Source organism: Gorilla gorilla, chromosome 2 (genome assembly GCF_029281585.2).
Source record: "Gorilla gorilla gorilla isolate KB3781 chromosome 2, NHGRI_mGorGor1-v2.1_pri, whole genome shotgun sequence".
Classification (NCBI taxonomy): domain Eukaryota; kingdom Metazoa; phylum Chordata; class Mammalia; order Primates; family Hominidae; genus Gorilla; species Gorilla gorilla.
Window position 1 is genome coordinate 195,505,328 of NC_086017.1, and position 21,172 is coordinate 195,526,499.

The window sequence follows — 21,172 nt, forward strand, 5'->3', positions numbered from 1 at the left end:
TGACTTTGGCAAGGCATTTGCCATGCCTGAGCCTCAGTTTGCTGCAACATGGTCTTAATGATGGTTACCTGCATGATTGTCACAAGGACCATAGAAAACGTATGTACATGCTTGGCGTATAGTTGGCACTGAATGCCATCACTGTAATTGAATCTGACAATGGGTGTGAGAACCATTAGGGAGGGGTGAAATGCTCCCCATGCCCGTGAAAAGATGGAGGGGACTCAGTGCTCCGGCTTCTATTATGTGATGCGACAATAACTATTACTGTGGGCATGACCACAGCCTTTCTACCTTTGGCAGCCTGTCAAAGGGAATCTTCTGGAGCCAGCCTCTTCCCTCCTTTCCCACCCGAGAGAGGAAACATTCTTTCTTGCTGGGAATGAGGCTGTCAATCTACCTGATTAAGAGTGAGAGAAGAGAGGTGGGGTACAGCGGTGAGGGCTGTAGGGCTGGAGGGGGTGGGTAGGTGTGGAGGAGAAGTCTTCAGAGGCATGTGTGGGTGAGGGGGAGTGGAATGAGAGCAAAGAGATTCTAACATTCTGGGCTGTGTTTATAGGTCTTCTTCTTTAATATTTTTCAAGATATGAATTAAGTAGAATTTCTCTTTCTTGGTAAAATATATATAACATAAAATTTACATTTTAAGGCTGGGCGTGGTGGCTCACGCCTGTAATCCCAGCACTTTGGGAGGCCGAGGTGGGTGGATCATGAGGTCAGGAGTTCAAGACTAGCATGGCCAAGATGGTGAAACTCTGTCTCTACTAAAAATACAAAAATTAGCTGGGTGTGGTGGTGGGCGCCTGTAATCCCAGCTACTCGGGAGGCTGAGGCAGAGAATTGCTTGAACCCGGGAGGCGGAGGTTGCAGTGAGCCGAGATCCAAACAGAAACTCTGTACCCATTAAATAATAACTTCTCACCCTACCTCCTCCAGCCCCTGGTAACCTCTATAACATTGATTCTACTTTCTGTCTCTACACATTTGCTTATTCTCTATCCTAGACATCTTATATAAGTAGAATCATACAATATTTGTCATTTGTGTTGAGTTTATTTCACTTAGCATAATATTTTCGAGGTTCATTCATGTAGTAATATGCATCAGAATCTCATTCCTTTTTAAGGCTAAATAATATTCCATTATATGTACAGTCATTCCTTAGTATCCATGAGGGATTGGTTCCAGGATCCCCGTAGATGTCAAAATCCAAGGATGTTCAAGTCTCTGATATAAAATCGCACAGTATTTGCATATAACCTACACATATCCTCCATATACTTTAAATCCTCTCTACTTGTAGTACCTAATACATTGTAAAACTATGTAAATTATTATGCTGTATCATTATTTATTTATTGTTATATTGTTACTTTTTCATTTTATTTTGTCTTCAATACATATACTTATTTTTATTTTTTTTTTGAGATGGAGTCTCACTCTGTCGCCAAGGCTAGAGTGCAATGGCACAATCTCAGCTCACTGCAGCCTCTGCCTCCCAGGTTCAAGCTATTCTCCCATCTCAGCCTCCTGAGTAGCTGGGATTACAGGCATGTGCCACCATGCCTGGATAATTTTTATAGTTTTAGTAGAGACAGGGTTTCACTATGTTGGCCAGGCTGGTCTTGTACTCCTGACTTCAAGTCATCTGCCTGCTGTGGCCTTCCAAGGTGCTGGGATTACAGGTGTGGGCCACCGCACCTGGCTGTCTTCAAATATTTTTGATCTGTGGTTGCTTGCATCCCTGGGTGAGAAATCGTGGGTACGGAGAGGGCTGACAGTATAGTCCACATTTTGTTTCTCGATTCATCTGTCGAGGAACATTTGGGTTGTTTCCACCTTTTGGCTATTGTGAATAATGCTGCTTTGAACATTAGTGTGCAAGTATCTATTTGAGTCCCTGCTTTCAATTCTTTGGATAGATATTTAGAAGTGGAATTGCTGGATCATACGGTAATTCTGTGTTTAATTTTGGAATTTTTCTTTAAGTGCCTTTGGCTGTCAAACTGCATCTTTTGTTCTCATGATGGTTCTCAAATCCTTTCATTCTGTTATAGTTTCTCCCCCTCTTTATTTCATGCCATTGATTTGTTGGAGACACTGGCTAATTTGTCTCTAGAGAATGATCTACCGCTTAGATATATTTGTTCCCTACTCATAGTGTCATTTAATTTGTTCCTTCATCCCCCGTGTTTCCTGTAAACTGAAAGTTAAATACAGTCTTCATTGGATTCTGGTTCAAGTGTGTGACAGGAATAGCCTATAGAAGTGCTCTGTGTTTTTCACTGGATCCTATCAGGAGCTACCAAAATGTACTTCTTTTTTTTTTTGGAGCCACGGTCTCACTCTGTCTTCCAGGCTGGACTGTAGTGGCACCACCACAGCTCACCGCAGCTTCGACCTACTGGGCTCAAGTGATCCTTCCACCTCAGCCTCCCAAGTAGCTGGGACTACAGGTGCACAGGTGCATGCCACCATGCCGGGCTATTTTTTAAATTTTTTGTAAAGATGGGGGGTCTCACTATGTTGCCCAGGCTGGTCTTGAACTCTTAGACTCAAGTGATCCTCCTGCCTTGGCCTTCCAAAGTGTTGAGATTACAGGTATGAGAAACCATGCCTGACAAAATGTACTTCTTAAACATAAACATAAATTTACTCTGAGAATGACCCACCTGGGTATGTGGGGTAAAACCTCTTTATTCTGTGACATGAATTCTTAATTTATGTTTATTATTTGTTTATTTATTTACTTTTAGAGACAGGGTCTTGTTTTGTCACCTAGGCTGGAGTGCAGTGGTGTGATCATGGCTCACTGCAGTCTTGACCTCCCCGGTTCAAGTGATCCTCCTGCCTCAGGCTCCCAAAGCGCTGAGATTACAGGCACGAGCCTGTGATTGTGCAGTGGGATGATCTCAGCTTACCGCAACATCTGCCTCCCGGGTTCAAGTGATTCTCCTGCCCCAGCTTGCATTCTTAATTTCATTCATAATGCTCTGGGGTAGGTACTATCACTCCCACTTTATAGAAGAGGAGACTGAGGCTTAGAGAGATTAGATAAGATGTGCAAAAAAACACTGTTAGTAAGTGGCTGAGCCGGGATTCAAAGGAAGGGACTTGTGGAACATGGATTTGACGGGTCATTTCAGCTTTAAGGGAGGGGTCAGCTGTCCAGGGGTCCGCAGACTCAGTGCCCCGGATCCAGGTCCCCTTGAGGAAGGATTCACGGGGCCTCGTCTAGTCCACAGCGCTCTCTAGCAAGTTATAGCTGCTTCACTGTAGATTTTCGTGAGATCTGCAAGGTACAGAGGATGTAGAGGAGTGGTTCTGGCCTGGGAGCTTTTACAAGAGAATGATGCTCTGTTCCTAAACCAGAATCTCCAGGGATGGGGTCTGGGCAGTGACAGTTTTAAAAAGCTCCCCGGAGACTGTGATGCAGGTGGAGGATAGGATACAGGCAGGCCTTAGAGGCCTGGGCAGGGCTGTGACTAGCCCTTCCTTGGTGCAGAACTTTCCCTCAGAGCAACCAGCCAGGGAGAGTGCAGTGACTTTGCTATACCTTGCTTAAAAGCCATGGTCTGCTGGGCGCGGTGGCTCATGCCTGTAATCCCAGCACTTTGGGAGGCCAAGGTGGGTGGATCACTTGAGGTCAGGAGTTCGAGACCATCCTGGCCAACATGGTGAAACCCCATCTCTACTAAAAATAAAAAAAATTAGCGAGATGTGCTGGCACATCCCTGTAGTCCTAGCTACTTGGGAGGCTGAGGCAGGAGAATTGCTTGAACCCGGGAGGTGGAGGTTGCAGTTAGCCGAGTTCATGCCACTGCACACCAGCCTCGGCGACAGAGCAAGACTCCGTCTAAAAAAGAAAAAAAAAAAAAAAAGGAAAAAAAGCCGTGGTCATAATCTATTATTTATGTCCATGAGAAGAAAGATTGTTCTGTGGTGGTACCAGCAGCCTCAGGAATCTCCTGCGGAAGCCTCCTAAGCCCCACACACTTGTGGGTTCTGGGTAAGCTGCTTATCTGTCTCTGCAGTGTGCTGGGGCAATTGCTGTCAACTGCCAGAAGGTAAGGCCAAAGCCTTTCCCCTTGCTGTGCTTCTGCAGGTGCCCTACAGTCAGGGATGAGAGTGGAAATAGTGATGGGGGTTCGTTTAAATTAGAGCAATGCCCTGGATCAATGGAGGTCCTTCTTCTCAGTTGCTGGTTTCACCATCCTTTGCTCCATTGGCCGCTGTCTCCCAACCCCTGCCTGGGCCTCTGTCCCTGCTGTTTGCTGGTCATCTCTGACTACCAGTCTCTGGCCACCTCCTGCACCTCTGACAAGCATCTGTCACTCTGGCCCTCGGTGCCTGCTGCTCATGTGGGGATGACGGCCCACCCTCATCCTTGGTTCTTGGGTTGTGGGGCAATGCTCAGTCTTTCACCACTACCTAGAACTCTCTGTCACCTCTCCCCAGACTTCTGGGACCCACGGTCTTCCTAGTTCCGGTTAGCTTTTTAAGGGGGAAGTGGGTGTATGTGTTTCATAGCAGAATTGCTTGTGCTCCTAGTGGTGGTCCTCCCCCGCCTCCCACTGGGTTTTACTCTGCAGCCTTTTACAGTGAGGCACGCCTCCTTCTCCTTCATCATCACCATCATGACCATGTGCTGAGTATCCTGAACTGACAGCACTGTGATGAGAGCGTAACATACACGTGGTCCTCCGTAGGACCGTAGGAGGATTGATCGTAGGAGGTTGTTAGCATTGCCATCCCATCCCTATTTTGCAGATGAGGAAAACAAGGTACACAGAAGTAAAGTAGTCTTCCAAGGGAATGTGACTGAGTGGATTCCTCATGAGGTAATTGCTCCCCCCACCTCCTGCCCCTTAAGCTCAGATCTTTGCCTTCCAGGAGGGAGGTGAGTTTGGAGGATTCAGGAGCAGCCTCCCAGAGCACCCTGATTGTTCTGCTGTCCCTGACTGTCACTCCGAGGTGCTGAGTCTGGCCCACTGCCTCATGCGTGGTGATTTCTTTCTTGGGGTACAGTCACCGCACATGTTACAGGCCTCCACTGGGCCTCTATCCCCCACCCCCACCCACACCCACTGGAGCATTATCGCTGCCTGTGCCTGCGTGAACCTCAAATGTGATTAGGGTTCAAGCTGTTTTCCGTTGGGCACAAAACACATCTCTTAATGTCTCCAAGCATTTTGTGACAACTTAGTTGGCACAAAGGTGTCTACAGGGTGGTGTCGCTTAACTCCACCGGCCACTGTGTGAGTGGGGTGTGGGGGGTGGTGGGGTGGTAAGGTAAGAAGTCAAAATGTCAGTCGTCATGGTCTCCGAGTGCCAGGATTCTTGCTGAAAACTGCTGTTGTTTTTCTTATAGTTTTTGCTATACCAAATACTTAGTACTTGCATAATCAAAGTAAAATAAGCATAATCTAGGAATTTTTTTTTTTTTTTTTTTTGAGACGGAGTTTTGCTCTTGTTGCCGAGGCTGGAGTGCAATGGCACAATATCGGCTCACCACAATCTCTGCCTCCTGGGTTCAAGCAATTCTCCTGCTTCAGCCTCCCGAGTAGCTGGGATTACAGGCATGCCCCACCACGCCCGGCTAATTTTGTATTTTTAGTAGAGATGGGGTTTCTCCATGTTGGTCAGGCTGGTCTCGAACTCCGATCTGAGGTGATCCGCCCTCCTCGGCCTCCCAGAGTGGTGGGATTACAGGCGTAAGCCACAGCACCAGGCCGGGAAAAACTTTAAAAACATAGAAGAGGCGGGGCACCGTGGCTCACGCCTGTAATCCCGGCACTTTGGGAGGCTGAGGCGGGCAGATCACCTGAGGTCAGGAGTTCGAGACCAGCCTGGCCAACATAGTGAAATGCCGTCTCGACTGAAAATACAAAAATTAGCTGGGCCTGGTGGCAGGCGCCTGTAATCCCAGCTACTTGGGAGGCTGAGGCAGGCGAATCGCTTGAACCCGGGAGGCAGAGGTTGAAGTGAGCTAAGATTGTGCCGTTGCACTCCAGCCTGGGGGACAAGAGCGAGACTTCTCTCAAAAAATAAATAAATGAATAAAATAAAATTAAAAAATAAAAATTTTAAAAAAGTACAAAGAAGAAAATGAAAATCTAAAATCTTAATACCCAGGAATAACTACTGTTGATTTTGGTATAACTACCTAGACTCTTCCTCTGCTGTTATAGATATGCATGATTGGGGTTATCATGCTCTTTTGGTCACAAATAACAGAAATCATCCCTAATAAGATTAACCAAAAAGGAAAATGTACTCAGATGATGGAGGGGGTTTGAAGAACATGGGGCGCTTGGCCTTCTGAGGCTGGAACCAGGAGTCAGGAAGCTGTCTCTGAACAGGACTGAGGACAATGGATTTGTTGACCGCTCCTCATGTTTTCCCCACTCTGTCCCGCTTTGGGGATTCCTCTCCCAGTCCACGTGGCCCTGGGGACTGTCAATCACAGAGTTTCCACCCCCCCCCACCTCCAGATTCTCACAGACATCGGGGTGTTCTTTGGCCCACTTATTAACTCAGGGCTGAAGCGTGCTCCGAGCGTCCGAGTCTTCCTTGGGGTAGGCCCGTGGACAGGATGGAAGGAGTTCTCATTTCCCTAGCTGGTGATAGAGTCTGGCCCTTCTGAAGGCTTTTATAATTACAATGGGGCAATAACTAAATCCAAGTAGGGTAAGGAAGTGGAGAGAGGAACAAGGCAATACCACACCTACTTAGCAGCTGGTAAGCTCAAGTCATTCTTTTTTGCTCAAGCTGATTGGATCTGGGTTTCTGCCACTTGTTTCTGAATAAGACCTGAACAATACCATTTATCTTGGCTCATCTGCTACAGTCCCTTCTTTTTATTTGTTTGTTTGTTTGTTTGAGATGAACTCTCACTCTGTTGCCCAGGCTGGAGTGCAGTGGCGCAATCTCAGTTGACCACAACCTCTGCTTCCCGGTTCAAGCGATTCTCTTGTCTCAGCCTCTTGAGTAGCTGGGATTACAGGCGTGCACCACCACGCCTGGCTAATTTTTGTATTTTTAGTAGAGATGGCGTTTCAACATGTTGGCAAGGCTGTTCTCGAACTCCTGACCTCAAGTGATCCACCTGCCTCAGCCTCCCAAAGTGCTGGGATTACAGGTGTGAGCCACCATGCCTGGCCAGTCCCTTGTTTTTGAATGCAGGTCTTTGCTGCTTTTCCAAGTCCAGAAGGGTGTGTCCACTGCCTGGCAGTTTCTAGATACCCAGTCCCACCCATGCTCAGAGACTCGCTGGTTGTGTTTGAGTCCCAAATTCCCAGAGAAGGAATTTGCTTAGAGAATGGAATCACACAGGAAAATGATGGCTGCCAGGGGCCCACCTTTGTGGAGGTGTGGGAGTGTAGGTCGGGAGGGATCACAGAGAGAGAAAGAGGACTGTTCTGAGCCAGACAGGCCTCCTGGAGGGATTTCTTAAGCGTCAAAATGTACTTATGCATAAGTACACTTTGCATATTTTTGCGTGGGCGGCCGTGATATAGTGCCACTGATTCCCTAGTTTCTCTTGCCCTGAAGATGTCAGGAGCTGCCTTTTGCTCTGGGCCCCCTGCCTCCTGTCTCCTACTCTGGGCCTTTCTGCTCCTTCCCTGGGCTCCCCCATCCACCCTTTGCTCTAATCAAGGCTCTGCTCTGGACAGACTTTGCATTCTTTTTTTTTGAGACGGAGTCTCGCTCTGTTGCCCAGGCTGGATGGAGTGCAGTGGCGCGATCTCAGCTCACTGCAAGCTCCGCCTCCCGGGTTCAAGCCATTCTCCTGCCTCAGCCTCCCTAGTAGCTGGGACTACAGGCGCTCACCACACCCGGCAAATTTGTTGTATTTTTAGTAGAGACGGGGTTTCACCATGTTAATCAGGCTGGTCTCGATCTCCCGACCTCGTGATCCGCCCGCCTTGGCCTCCCAAAGTGCTGGGATTACAGGCACGAGCCCCCGCGCCTGGCCTGCATTCTTATCATTTAGTCAGAGAGACTCGAAGTATGCAGAAAACCCCAATGACGCGGAGCGGTGTGAGGAGCAGTGGGGCCCCTGGAGATCAGGGAGGGAGACATGCTCCCAGCTAGGGGAATTAGGGCAGATCTCATAGAGGAAGTGGGTCTTGAGCTGAGCCTTGGAGGACCCCTACACGCAGACACTGCAAGTGGACGCAAGGACCCAGGGCCCTGAGGAGAGTGTGGACTCAGTGGGGCTGGAGGAGGAACATGGAGTGGGAGGATAAAACTGGACAGGCAGGCCCGGGGCAGCTTGCGGAGGGCCCGGAATATCATACATATCTGTGCTAGAATAACCAGGGGCCTCCAAAGCTCAGGGCTGAGAGGATGGCTGGGAGTTACCTGTCTCTGTGGGCTGATACCACACTCAGATGTGGGAGAGCAGGTCCGTGCCCAGGGCTGGGCCTCAGAAGGCCCAGTACTTTGGAGTGCCTTCCTTGCAATGTTCTAAACCCTTCTTGGATGTCTGGGCTGGGCCGACAGTGCTAGCTGGGCTGGGTGCCCAGTGCCTGGATGGTCTGTGTGGGTCATGGTTTCTAGAAGCCTGTTCCTCAAACATTTCTCTGATGACAGAGGCCAGCCAGAGCTGCCCTCCTGGCAGACATGAGTCTGCCCAGGCCCTGTTTCTCTCCTTTGTGGTGTTCTCTGCCCCCTACTCAGGGTGTGAGGTCAATCTGATGCCCTGAGGAGCTCCAGCACGTATGCCTATTCCAGGAGGGAAGCCTGGTGATTGAATTGCTCCCGTTGGCACGCACAGTATTTCTTTTGTGGGATCATGTGAGTTTGGTCCACCTCAATTTGTCAGACACAGGATGAGTTCAAGGTTCTGGGCTGCAGATGGTCTACTACCAACTCTTGGCTTGATTGTGAGTGTGCCCAGGCATCAGCCCTCCCACTGCACTCCAGCCACAGTGCTGCCTCAGGTCGACAGCACTCGAGTGTACCTGTGAGCCCTCCTCACTTTGTCAATGGCACTAGGGCAGCCAGCCCAACCCTTCTGTGGTCTCCACACCACGTCAGGCAGTCCTCTGAGGGTGGCCCACCTATCTCCTCCGAGGGCCCTCAGCGCTGGCTCACAACACCAAGGGGCCTTCCCACGGATGTCCTGCTTGCCTTGACAGTTATGTGAGAACCAAGGAGACTGTTCTCTCTGTCCACGGGCCCCCTGGCCGATCCTTCCTGCCGGTGGTGTGTGGAAGGCTGTAGGGGGTCAGCAGGGAGAAAGATCACATTCTAGGGATTCGGCAATTATGGCCTGAAGAGTTCTAGAGCAGTCATGTTTGGGTGATGTGCTGTTTTATGTTTATGCTCTACAATTCTAAATGATAAATTTAATATAATCAGAACACAAAGAATTGCTCTTTTTTTTGCATACTCTGGGTGAGACTTGCCTTGGTAATCATTATCGAGGAATCACCATCACCACCTTTGAGAGAGCCACTGGAAGCCAGTCCTCAGGGGCTGCACTGCGGATGATGCAGTGTGGAATTATGATGCAACCAGCCTTAAATACATGGTGTTAAGGAATTGCAGAGGGAAAAGGTCTATATTGTTTCAATATAAACAGGTTTTCTAAAGCAATGACATTGTGGATAATTACTGTCTTGCTACCTGAGATTTATGAAGTTAGTCAGGAATGACAAATTTGATCATAACAAATGTGAAGAGACGGGGCCGGGCGTGGTGGCTCATGCCTGTAATCCCAGCACTTTGGGAGGCCAAGGCAGCGGATCACCTGAGGTCGGGAGTTCGAGACCAGCCTGGCCAACATGGTGAAACCCCGTTTCCACTAAAAATACAAAAATTAGCTGGGCATGGTGGTGCGCGTCTATAATCCCAGCTACTTGGGAGGCTGAGGCACGAGAATCTCTTGAACCCGGGAGGCGGAGGTTGCAGTGAGCTGAGATCACGCCATTGCACTCCAGCCTGGGCAACAGAGCGAGACTCCATCTCAAAAAAAAAATTAATTAATTAATTAATAAAATAACAAATGTGAAGAGATGGTTCCTGGACTCAACAGGAAAAGATGGGTCCTGTACATTCTGAGGAATCTTCATGTTCATTGACTGGACAATAAACAAATACAAAAGGACCTCTTCAATCAATCTGTATCGCTCATGTGGACCCAGGACTTTTTGTAATACATTATAAAATGAAATTGTTCATGTTGACAGGAGCCCACAAAATGTATTTGCCCAGGGCCTGCAAATCCTAGGAGTGCTTTTGCCCTGGGCAGTACTGGAGAGACCATAGGCCCCTACCCGCCACCCCTGTGGCAGTTCCATCCATCCTGGCCTTGAGGGAATGGTCACTTCCCGCCCTTGGGACCCAAGGCTCTGCATCCTGTGCCTGCATGCTGGCCTGGCCCCATGCACCAGGTAGACACGGGGGACAAGAAGTGTGTCATGGCATAAGAGACCTGGCGTGGGGAAGGAAAAGTCACAAGTCATGAGGAAGAGATTGGTGGGAAGAGACATACGGGTCAGTCTCTTTTGAAACCAGGTGAACAGCCCTAGCCAGGTGTCCAGGCTGTAAGCCAGGGCCTTGTCCTTGAGTCCCCCCATCCTTCACCCCCACGGTCAGTTAGTCACTATGTCCAGCCAGTTCTGCCTCATATGGAGCTTGCATTTGCCAAGGTTCTCCGGAGAAATAGGACCAATAGGAGGTACATATGTACATCCTATTATTATTATTATTAATCATTTGAGATGGAGTCTTGCTCTGTCACCCAGGCTGGAGTGTGGTGGTATGATCTTGGCTCACTGCAACCTCCATCTTCCAGGTTCAAGTGATTCTCCTGCCTCAGCCTCCTGAGTAGCTGGGACTACAGGTGCGTGCCATCACTCCCGGCTAATTTTTGTATTTTTAGTAGAGATGGGGTTTCACCATGTTGGCCAGGCTGGTCTCGAACTCCTGACCTCGTGATCTGCCCGCCTCAGCCTCCCAAAGTGCTGGGATTACAGGCATGAGCCACTGTGCCCGGCCTTACAAGCCATTATTAGATATACTATGTATTACGGGACTTGGCTCATGTGATTAGGGAGGTGGGAGGTCAAGAAGTCCCACTGTCTGCTCTCTGCAAGCTGGAGACCCAGGAATGCTGGAGATGTAATTAGGTCTGAGTTCAGCTATCTGAGAACCAAGATCTCTGATGTCTGAGGGTGGGAGAAGATGTCCCAGCTCAAGAGGAGAGAGGAAGAAAATGTGTTCTTCTTCCACCTTTTTGTTCTATTTGGGCCCTGGGGATGACACCCACCCACCTTAGCGAGGGTGGTCTTCCGTGCTTAGTCTACTAATTCCAGTGCTAATCTCTTTTAGAAACACCCTCACAGGCACACCCAGCAGTAATGTTTTCTTAGTTATCTGGGCACCTCTTAGCTCAGTCAAGCTCAAGCATAACCTTCACCATCACAGAGCTATTCTGACTTCCACCTCCTCTTCCTCCTATTGCCCCTGCCTCAGTTGAGGCCTTGCGGTCTCTGTCCTGGACCACTGCAATAGGTTCCTCATTCCTCTTGCTCTGATGGTGCTCCCTCTCCCCATCTCTTCTAGACATTTTTCTTTTTCCATTTGGTATCTATTTTTTTTATGACAGCTTTAAATGCATCTAGTTTTTTGTTTTGTTTTGCTTTTTTGAGACAGGGTCTCACTCTGTTGCCCAGGCTGGAGTGCAATGGCACGATCTTGGCTCACTGCAACCTCCACCGCCCAAGTTCAAGTGATTCTCCTGCCTCAGCCTCCCTAGCAGCTGGGATTACAGGCGTCCACCACCGCGCCCAGCTAATTTTTGTATTTTTAGTAGAGATGGGGTTTCACCATGTTGGCCAGGCTGGTCTCGAACTCCTGACCTCAGGTGATCCCCCTGCTTTGGTCTCCCAAAGTGCTGGGATTACAGTGTGAGCCACCACGCCCAGTCAGTTCTAGTTTAAAGAGTCAAGTAACTCAAGATGACTTTTTGCCAAAAACAGTAGCCTCTTCCCATCCTTCCTCTTCAATCTCTCCCCCACTCACCCCAATTTACTGCTTCCTATAGGCAACCACTTTCCACGCACAGAGCTGATTGCTTTCCTGTTTACCTGAGTGTGTATGTGAGGATGAAGGGAGGATGCTTCGTTGCAAGCTTTGCTGCAGAAAGATCTGGGCTGGGCCAGGCTTCTTAATGGGGAGTGTGGATGTCAGAGTCTTTAGGACTTTCTTTGTGGGCTAGTCAGGTTCCTGCAGATGGCTCTTCCAGTCCTGGCAGGGATTAGGGACCTGGCTGCCAGTGTTGGGGAGAAGACAGGGAAGAGGCTGGGGACAGGGCATATTTCCGTCTTCGACTTGTAACTCCTGTTTGATCCTATTTTTGGTGTGGTGGCCCTGCCCTCACTCTGCTTGATGTGCTAGTTCAGAGACCCCCGATTTTACTTTTTTAGAAGAAAAACACCCAAGTCTGTGAAGGAGCAGGAGAAGATGAGGTGGGGGGAGGAGCCAATCCCCAGTCCTCCTGTTTTTGGCTCCATCTTTACCGGCCTCCTCTTCCCTGCTTTCAGAGGACCTGGTGCCACCAACACCTGAACCATTTGTGGGTCTGGGGTCTAAAGAAAATTGGCTGTTTACTTCCCTCATGGTTCAGGATTGAGCTTTCTTGCTTCTGCTACGTTGGTTGCCATTTTTCTAGCTGCTTTCCAGTTTCAAAATGTTGCTATTGATGTCTCTTCTGTTCTCTTTTTCCTTATGGATTTTTTTATCTTAAAAAAAAAAAAAAGAATTTCAGAAAGGAGTGAGGATAAATGTACGTGCCCAGTCCACCACTGTTAAGCTACTGGAGAGATCCTTCTAGCATTTCAATCTGATTATGTCTTCCTCCTGTTCAAAATACTTCCATGGTGCCCCATTGGCAGCAGGATAAAATATAGAAGCCTTGTGAATGGCGTGTTTGGGCTATGCCCTAAATCAGGGCTCACTCCTCTCCTGGACTAGACTGTACTTGATTCTATTAATTTTAATGAAACAGAAATTTCAGGACACCTAGAAACGGACAGACTCAAAACGTTTACTTTTTTCCCCTATTAAATGGCAACGCTAGAACAATGCTTAGCTATCACCTTGCATGACCTTTAGTTCTTTCTGGCTGGGAAACTAATTGCTGAGCAGTTAGGAACCCTGAGATGACTGGGTTTGGTTTGGGTTAAAGCTCAATGCCGGTGTGGGGGGAGTGTGTGTCTGTGTGTGTGTGTGGGGGGGCGTGTGTGTGTATATGTGTGTGTGTGTGTGGCGTGTATGTGTGTGGGGTGTGCGTGTGGTGAGTGTGTGTTTGTGGCACGCGCGTGTGTGTGGCGTGTGTGTAGTGTGTGTGGCATGAGTGTGTGTGTGGTGTGTGGTATGTGTGTGTGGCATGAGTGTGTGTGTGGCGTGTGGTGTGTGTGTGTGGCGTGTATGTGTGTGTGGCGTGTGTATGTGTGTGGTGTGTGTGTGGCGTGTGTGTTTGTGGCGCACATGTGTGTGTGTGTGTGGCGTGTGTGTATACGTATGTGTGTATGTGTGTGGCGTGTGTGTATGTGTGTGGTGTGTGTATGTGTGTGGCACGTGTGTGTGTGGCACGTGTGTGTGGCGTGTGGTGTGTGTGTGGTGTGTGTGGTGTGTGTGTATATGTGTGTGTGTGCGTGGTGTGAGTGGTGTGTGTGTATATGTATGTGTGTGGTGTGTGTGTGTGGCGTGTGTGTGGTGTGTGTGTATATGTGTGTGTGTGGTGTGTGTGTGGTGTGTGGGTATATGTATGTGTGTGTGTGGTGTGTGGGTATATGTATGTGTGTGTGTGGTGTATGTGTATATGTGTGTGTGTGTGTGTGTGTGTGTGTGTGTCTTCACACCTGCAGCCTTGAGCCTCTGCAGGGAATTTCCAGTTTATGTTGCCAGTAACTAGAAGGCAGACTCTTTTTTTGTATTCTTTCCGGGGCATAAATTGCAGCTGGTGATGAAATGTATTCAATCTCTCTCACTACTAAATCACATCGGACCACACAGATACTTGGCCTAGGTAATCCTATTAGACCTAAACCAAAGGGGCAGGCTTTCCCCTAGATGGATCATGAAGACGCAAAACCGTGGGGTGAGCTTGCAGGGTCACCCGAAAGTGAGGGGCACTGCCATCTGTTTTCTCTTCCCTCTTAGTGATAACATGAAGGAATTGTCCCGAACAAGTGCATTTCCCTTCGGTAGGCCTCGCTCAAACATATTGATCAGCTTACTCTATTACCACATCAAAGGAAAATGCCATCATGGGTGGCTCCGGCAGAGCATTTGGGTTCTTGGTGATTTTGCTAAGAATCTCTGAGGAAAGGCAATGAAGGCTCTTAATTGCATATTTCCTGTGTACTCATCCTTCTTCTCCAAAACAAATGACATTAGCTTTCTTTTTTTTTTCTTCTTTTTTTTTTTTTGAGATGGGAGTCTCTGTCACCCAGGCTGGAGTGCTGTGGCACTATCTCGGCTCACTGCAACCTCCGCCCCCTGGGTTCAAGCAATTCTCCTGTCTCAGCCTCCCGAGTAGCTGGGACTACAGGCGCCTGCCACCATGCCCAGCTAATTTTTGTGTTTTTAGTAGAGACGGGGTTTTACCATATAGGTCAGGCCGCTCTCGAGTTCCTGACCTCAGGTGATCTGCCTGCCTTGGCCTCCCAAAGTGCTGGGATTATATGCGTGAGCCACCGCGCCTGGCCTAACTTTCTATTTCAACTGCACAGAATTACCCATACGTGTCAGCAGGGGCCTACTTTCCTTCATATTAGGTTTTTACAGTCTTTTCCCTCTGCCTGGAATACCTGCTCTGCCTTTTCTACTCCAGCTAGGTTGGCATATTTGCAGGTTTCAAATCTGCCTGTCATATTCCATCCTCAGAGCCTTTACGATGACTGCTCCGTCTGCCTGGAATGTTCCGCCCCGACGTTTCCGCATGGCTTGCCCTTCATTTCATTCAATCTCCACATTTCCACTCAAATCCTGCCTCTCAGCCATCACTGTCAATTGTCCTCCACCCAAAGACCACCAGGATCCCACCTATAGTGGAGCACTTGGGGTTTATGGCTGGTTGCAGTGAAGGGGAACGCACGCCATGGGGCACTGTGGGCGTATCAGTGAGGGGGTGTCAGAAAGAACTTGTAGGGTTTGGGCTTGTTTCTGTCTAGTTCCATCACAGCCACAGAGTGGCCTTGTCTGATGTTGATGTTCTGTGAAACTGTTTATGTTCAATGGGAGAGCACCATGGGCCTGCAGTGAGTGCCAGGCCAAGGTCTGGACAGCAAGAACTGCTTTACTCTTCTTCACCACTGAATCCTTAGTGCATAGAACAGCAGCTGCAGGGAGGGTGGCAGGTGTCGAATGAAAATGTATCGAATGAATCGATCAAGTCTGTCTGCCTGGCAAATTCTTGCTCCACATTCAAGTGCCCAGCCAGAAGCCCCTCTTCTGGGTGCTGTCCCTGACTCTCCTGGGCGGACCCTGATCTGGGCCCGGGCTGTGCCTGCAGTCTCACTGGAACGGCTCCTGTGAGTCATGTCAGGGGGCTCTGCAGCCAGTCTCCCCACTGTGCTGCGAATGCCTTGAAGGCAGAGACACATCCCTTCCCTTAGAAGCCCCAGTGCTAAATACAGAGCCGGTGCCCCATAACTTTAGTGTGACTGACAGACCAGCTGCAGGCCCAGCTCTGCTGTGTTTGAACTGTGCCTCTGGCAGGGGCTCCAGAATTCTGTGTGTGTTCCCTGAGAGTATAGGACCTGTGGGCCACTGGGTGGGAAATAATTAAACAGGAGAAGCCCAGGCCCCAGCAGCCAGAGGGTATGTTTGTGAGTTTGTGATTCTCTGGGACATCTTCAGGGCCTGAGGACTTTGGCCCCCATGTGAGGCCTCTGCAGTGTCACTCCATCTGGGCCTGGCTCCTCCTCAAAAAATGCCCCCAGCCAGGAGCGGTGGCTCACGCATGTAATCCCAGCACTTTGGGAGGCCAAGGCGGGCGGATCACCTGAGGTCAGGAGTTTGAGACCAGCCTGGCCAACATGGTGAAATCCCACCTTTACTAAAAATACAAAAATTAGCCGGGCATAGTGGCACACGCCTGTAGTCCCAGCCACTCTGGAGGCTGAGACGGGAGAATCACTTGAACCCAGGAGGCAGAGATTGCAGCAAGCCAAGATCGCACCACCACATTCCAGCTTGGGTGACAGACTGTGTCTCAAAAAAAGAAAAAAAAAAAGACCCCCATCCCTGTCGCCCAAGGCCCAGAGGAGGCTGATGGAAGCCCGCAGTTTCCAGGAAGGGCAGAGGAAGAGGCAGTAAGACCCCAAGCACCTCCAAAACAGGCCATGGGCGGGGGGCGGAGAGGGAAGAGGGACCTGGTTATCTGGCTCTATTCTCACAGCAACCCCTTAAGGTATATACAACTATTACCTTTATTTTACAGATGAAGAAACAGAGGCACAAAGAGGTTAAGTAACTTGCCTAGAGATACACAGCTAATGAGTGGCAAGTGGGATTTGGACTCAGGTCTATCTAATCCTCAAACCCATGTCCTGGACCCCTACACAGACTGCCCTCCCTCAGTCCTCTGTGTGGCCTCAAGAAGGGTCTGGACATTCAAGTTTAAAAATCCATCCAAAGAATCTATGGACCCAGTGGTCTCTGGAGTCAATGTTCTGAGGCTCAGAAGGGCCAGGCAGGAGGGAGCCGCCTCTACACAGTCCTGAGCAGAGTGGGCTGTGTCCCGGCACAGCAGGGGAGATCATAGAATTCTGCCCTGGGCCCTATTTAAGTGGGACCTTTAGGCTGCCGGTGTCATGACCACAGGTCCCAGGTCTGCACGATTGGCTCTGTGTTGAAAATCTTCACTCCTTGCGGCCTTGTCCTTGGCAGAGAGCACCGCTGCTTCCTCTGATGGCCACCAGGGGGAGGCGCTCCCCTGGGAACGGTTTGCAGGGGATCCTCACCCCACACGTGCCTTCCGTGGTACCCAGCAACAGCTGCTACCCATGGTTACCCACAGGCCCAGCTCTGCTCTGAGGAGGGAGGAGTGGTGGCGATCAGGCCTTGTCTGCATCCTGTGGCTGCCCCTTTCTTTTCTTTCTTTCTTTTTCTTTTTTTTTTTTTTGAGATGGAGTCTCACTCTGTTGCCCAGGCTAGAGTGCAATGGCACAGTCTCGGCTCACTGCAACCTCTGCCTCCCAGGTTCAAGCGATTCTCCTGCCTCAGCCTCCCGAGTAGCTGGGATTACAGGCGTGCGCCACCACGCCCAGCTAATTTTTGTATTTTTAGTAGAGACGGGGTTTCACCATGTTGGTCAGGCTGGTCTTGAACTGCTGACCTCAGGTGATCCACCCACCTCGGCCTCCCGAAGTGCTGAGATTACAGGCGTGAGCCACCGCCCCCAGACGTGGCCTCCCCTTTCAAAGAATAACCCTCAGCGAGTGTGTGTGTGTGTGTGTGTGTGTGTGTGTGTGTGTGTGTGACTGGGGAACACAGGGGCTCAGTCTGTTATCCTGAGAGGAAATTCATAGCGAAGCATAAAAGCCCCTGAGTGGGCTGGGGACAGTGGCTCACACCTGTAATCTCAGCACTTTGGGAGGCCAAGGTGGGCAAATCATTTGAGGTTAGGAATTCAAGACCAGCGTGGCCAACATGGTGAGACCCTGTCTCTACTAAAAATACAAAACTTAGCCGGGTGTAGTGGCGCATGCCTGTCGTCACAGCTACTTGGGAGGCTGAGGCAGGAGAATCGCTTGAACCTGGGAGATGGAGGCTGCAGTGAGCCGAGATCCCACCACTGCACTCCAGGCTGGGCAACAGAGTGAGACTCCATCTTAAAAAAAAAAAAAAAAAAAGCCTATTGGGTTTTAATGAAACCATCTCTCCTCTTTTACCTGAATGAAAGCAGACATGGGACTTTCTACAGTTACGGCAGCCTTACAATTCAGTGCTGGACTTCCAGCCAAGACGGCAGAGTGGGCTCACGCTGTGGCCTCCTCTCTCTGTTCCAAACACACAGCAATCAGGAATAAAATAGAAAAAATGATAAACAAAAGGACATAGTTGGGCCCCAACCAAAATGGCTGTCTCTGTGGACCACAAGCAGATCAGAAATGCAAATTGGTGACTGGGGCCAGAGGCCTGCCGGCCTCGGGGTCTGGAAACAGCAGTAGCTGCCAGACACAGAGCTCCTGGTAAGGGAGTTAAAGTGCTCCATGCTACAAAGGGGCCAACAGCCAGGTGTCTGGAAGCCAGGGCTCGGGGAAGGTTCCCTCTGCTTGTGAAAAGAATCGGGGGTGGCGGGGGTGGAGTGAGGAAGCCAGCTGTCCACAAATAGCTTGGGGCTTGAGTTGTGGGAAGATGAGGACAGATTCTTGACTAGATGCTGAGCCAAGCCACCCTCTGGCTACGTGCTTGTAGCTGTGGTGTCCTCATGCCACAACAGAGTAGAGCCCTGCAATGCTATTGTAAGACCTGGTGCTCAACTGGGCCTGAGGTCCTAGCTCAGGATAGTTAGAGACAGAGTGAAAAACAGATGTAAAAACATGGTGGAAAACCCTCCAACTCACTGTAAAGTTGTAAGCCAAAATAGATGAGAAACAATGGTAAGAAAAACAGTCAACAAGGCCGGGCGTGGTGGCTCATGCCTGTAATCCCAGCACTTTGGGAGGCGAAGGTGGGAGGATCACCTGAGGTCAGGAGTTCAAGACCAGCCTGGCCAACATAGTGAAACCCCATCTTTAGAAAAAAAAAAGCAAGAAAGAAAAACAGTCAACAGAATCACCATGTGGAATATGAATTCACTGCAGATTAAATTAATTTTGTGAAGGTCTTACAGAGAATTAAAAATGTTTAGGAAGCCAAAAATGGCAAATGAAGGCTTAATATCCATTGGAAATTAACAAGACATAAATGAAGGCAGATCAAAATGAAACTAGAACAAGTAGATGTGAAAAGAATCAATTAGTAATCTTAGAAATAGAAAGTTTGTTCATTAAGAGAAAGCTCAGTAGACAGAATAAATGACGCAAAAAGAGAATTAGTGAGTTAGAAGACATTACTTAGGAATTAACATGAATACAATACACAAAGATTAAAAAATATAAAAGCAGTTATGAGATATGAAGGACAGCTTGCATGAAGGGCTATGTATGTCTAGGAATTAACATGAATACAATACACAAAGATTAAAAAATATAAAAGCAGTTATGAGATATGAAGGACAGCTTGCATGAAGGGCTATGTATGTCTAATAGGAGTTTCAGAGGAAGAGAATAAAGGGAATGGCAGTGAAAAATATATGAGGAAATAGTAGCTGAGAAATTTCCTTGGGGAAATTGCAGAACATCAAGGGCAAAGAGAATAAAACCTTACCATAGACCTGAGAAAAAGACAGATTACTTAAAAAGTAATTTCTGGACCTCAGCAAAGACTGAGGCTGGGGATGAGGGGGTAGTATCTTCAAAGTGCCAATTGGATTTTTATGCCCAGCTAACTTACAGTGGAAATTTAAGACAAAAGGGGCATTTCGATACATGTAAAGTGCAGCCCCTCATTGAAAGAATTATTATAGGTTATACACTTCAGGAAGAAAAATGAACCAGAAACAAAGGGGAGCGCACATGAAACACTGTTAAGCATACAAATAGATAAAACATGTTGATAAATTTAAATGAGCGTTGACTACAACAGAAACTCCTTTATTTTTTATTTATTTATTTTTGAGACCGAGTCTCTGTCACCCAGGCTGGTGTGCAGTTTTGTGATCTCGGCTCCCTGCAACCTCTGCCTCCTGAGTTCAAGCTATTCTCATGCCTTGGCCTCCTGAGTAGCTGGGACAGGCCTGGCTAATTTTTGCTTTTTTTTTTTTTTTTTTTTTTAAAGACGGTGTCTTGCTCTGTCTCCAGGCAGGAGTGCAGTGGCGCTATCTCGGCTCACTGCAACCTCCGCCTCCTGGGTTCAAGGAATTCTCCTGTCTCAGCCTCCCGAGTAGCTGGGACTATAGGCGCGCACCACCATGCCCAGCTAATTTTTGTATTTTTAATATAGACAGGGTTTCACCACGTTGGCCAGGATGGTCTCAAACTCCTGACCTCGTGATCCGCCCGCCTTGGCCTCCCAAAGTGCTGGCATTACAGGCGTGAGCCACCGTGCCTGGCCTAATTTTTGCATTTTTAGTAGAGACGGGGTTTCACCATGTTTGTCAGGCTGTTCTTGAACTTCTGACCTCAGGTGATCCACCCTCCTCGGCCTCCCAAAGTGCTGGGATTTACAGGCGTGAGCCACCATGACTGGCCAAAAACTCATTTAAACTTCTCATTTTTATTAAAGATATACATATTCATGTTTTTAAAGAACTCAAATAACTCTGCAGGGCTTATGTGGGAGCTAGCTTCTGGTCTGGCCCCAGTGATCCTCACCTCCTGGTGCTCATGCCCTTGTGTCACACCTTTCCACAATGAATAGGGCTGATCTGTGTAACTGGTAGGGTGGTGCAGAAGATAATGGTGTGTGACATCTCAGCGTAAGTGACGACAGACATTGCAGCTTCCACCTGTTTATTATTGTTATTATTGTCATTATTTTTGAGATAGGATCTCACTCTGTAGCCCAGGCTGGAGTGCAGTGGCACAATCGTGGCTCACTGCAGCCTTGACCTCCTGGGTGCAAGCGATCCTTCTGCCTCAGCCACCTGAGTAGCTGGGACTAGAGGTATGTGTCACCACTCCCAGCATATTTTATTGTTGTTTCAATCAGTTATTGTTATTTCAATAGTAATAGAGAACTGATACACTCACTTACGAACGTAAATACAAAAGTCATGAATAAAATATGAGCAAAATGAATTAACTAGCCTATTTTTAGAGTTTAATACTAGAATGTAAGAATGCTTAACTTAATTTATGAATACTACTCACCATATTAAAAAATTAAAGGAGAAAATATTGATCATCTTAATAGATGCAGAAAATTCATTTGATAAAAAATTATATCCATTCATGGTAAAACTTAACCAAATTTGGAATAAAAGGAAGCTTTTTGAACATGATAAAGGTTATCTACCAAAAATCACCAGCAAACAAACTCAAATGGCACAAATCTTTTTTTTTTTTTTTTTGAGATGTAGTCTTGCTCTGTCGCCCAGGCTGGA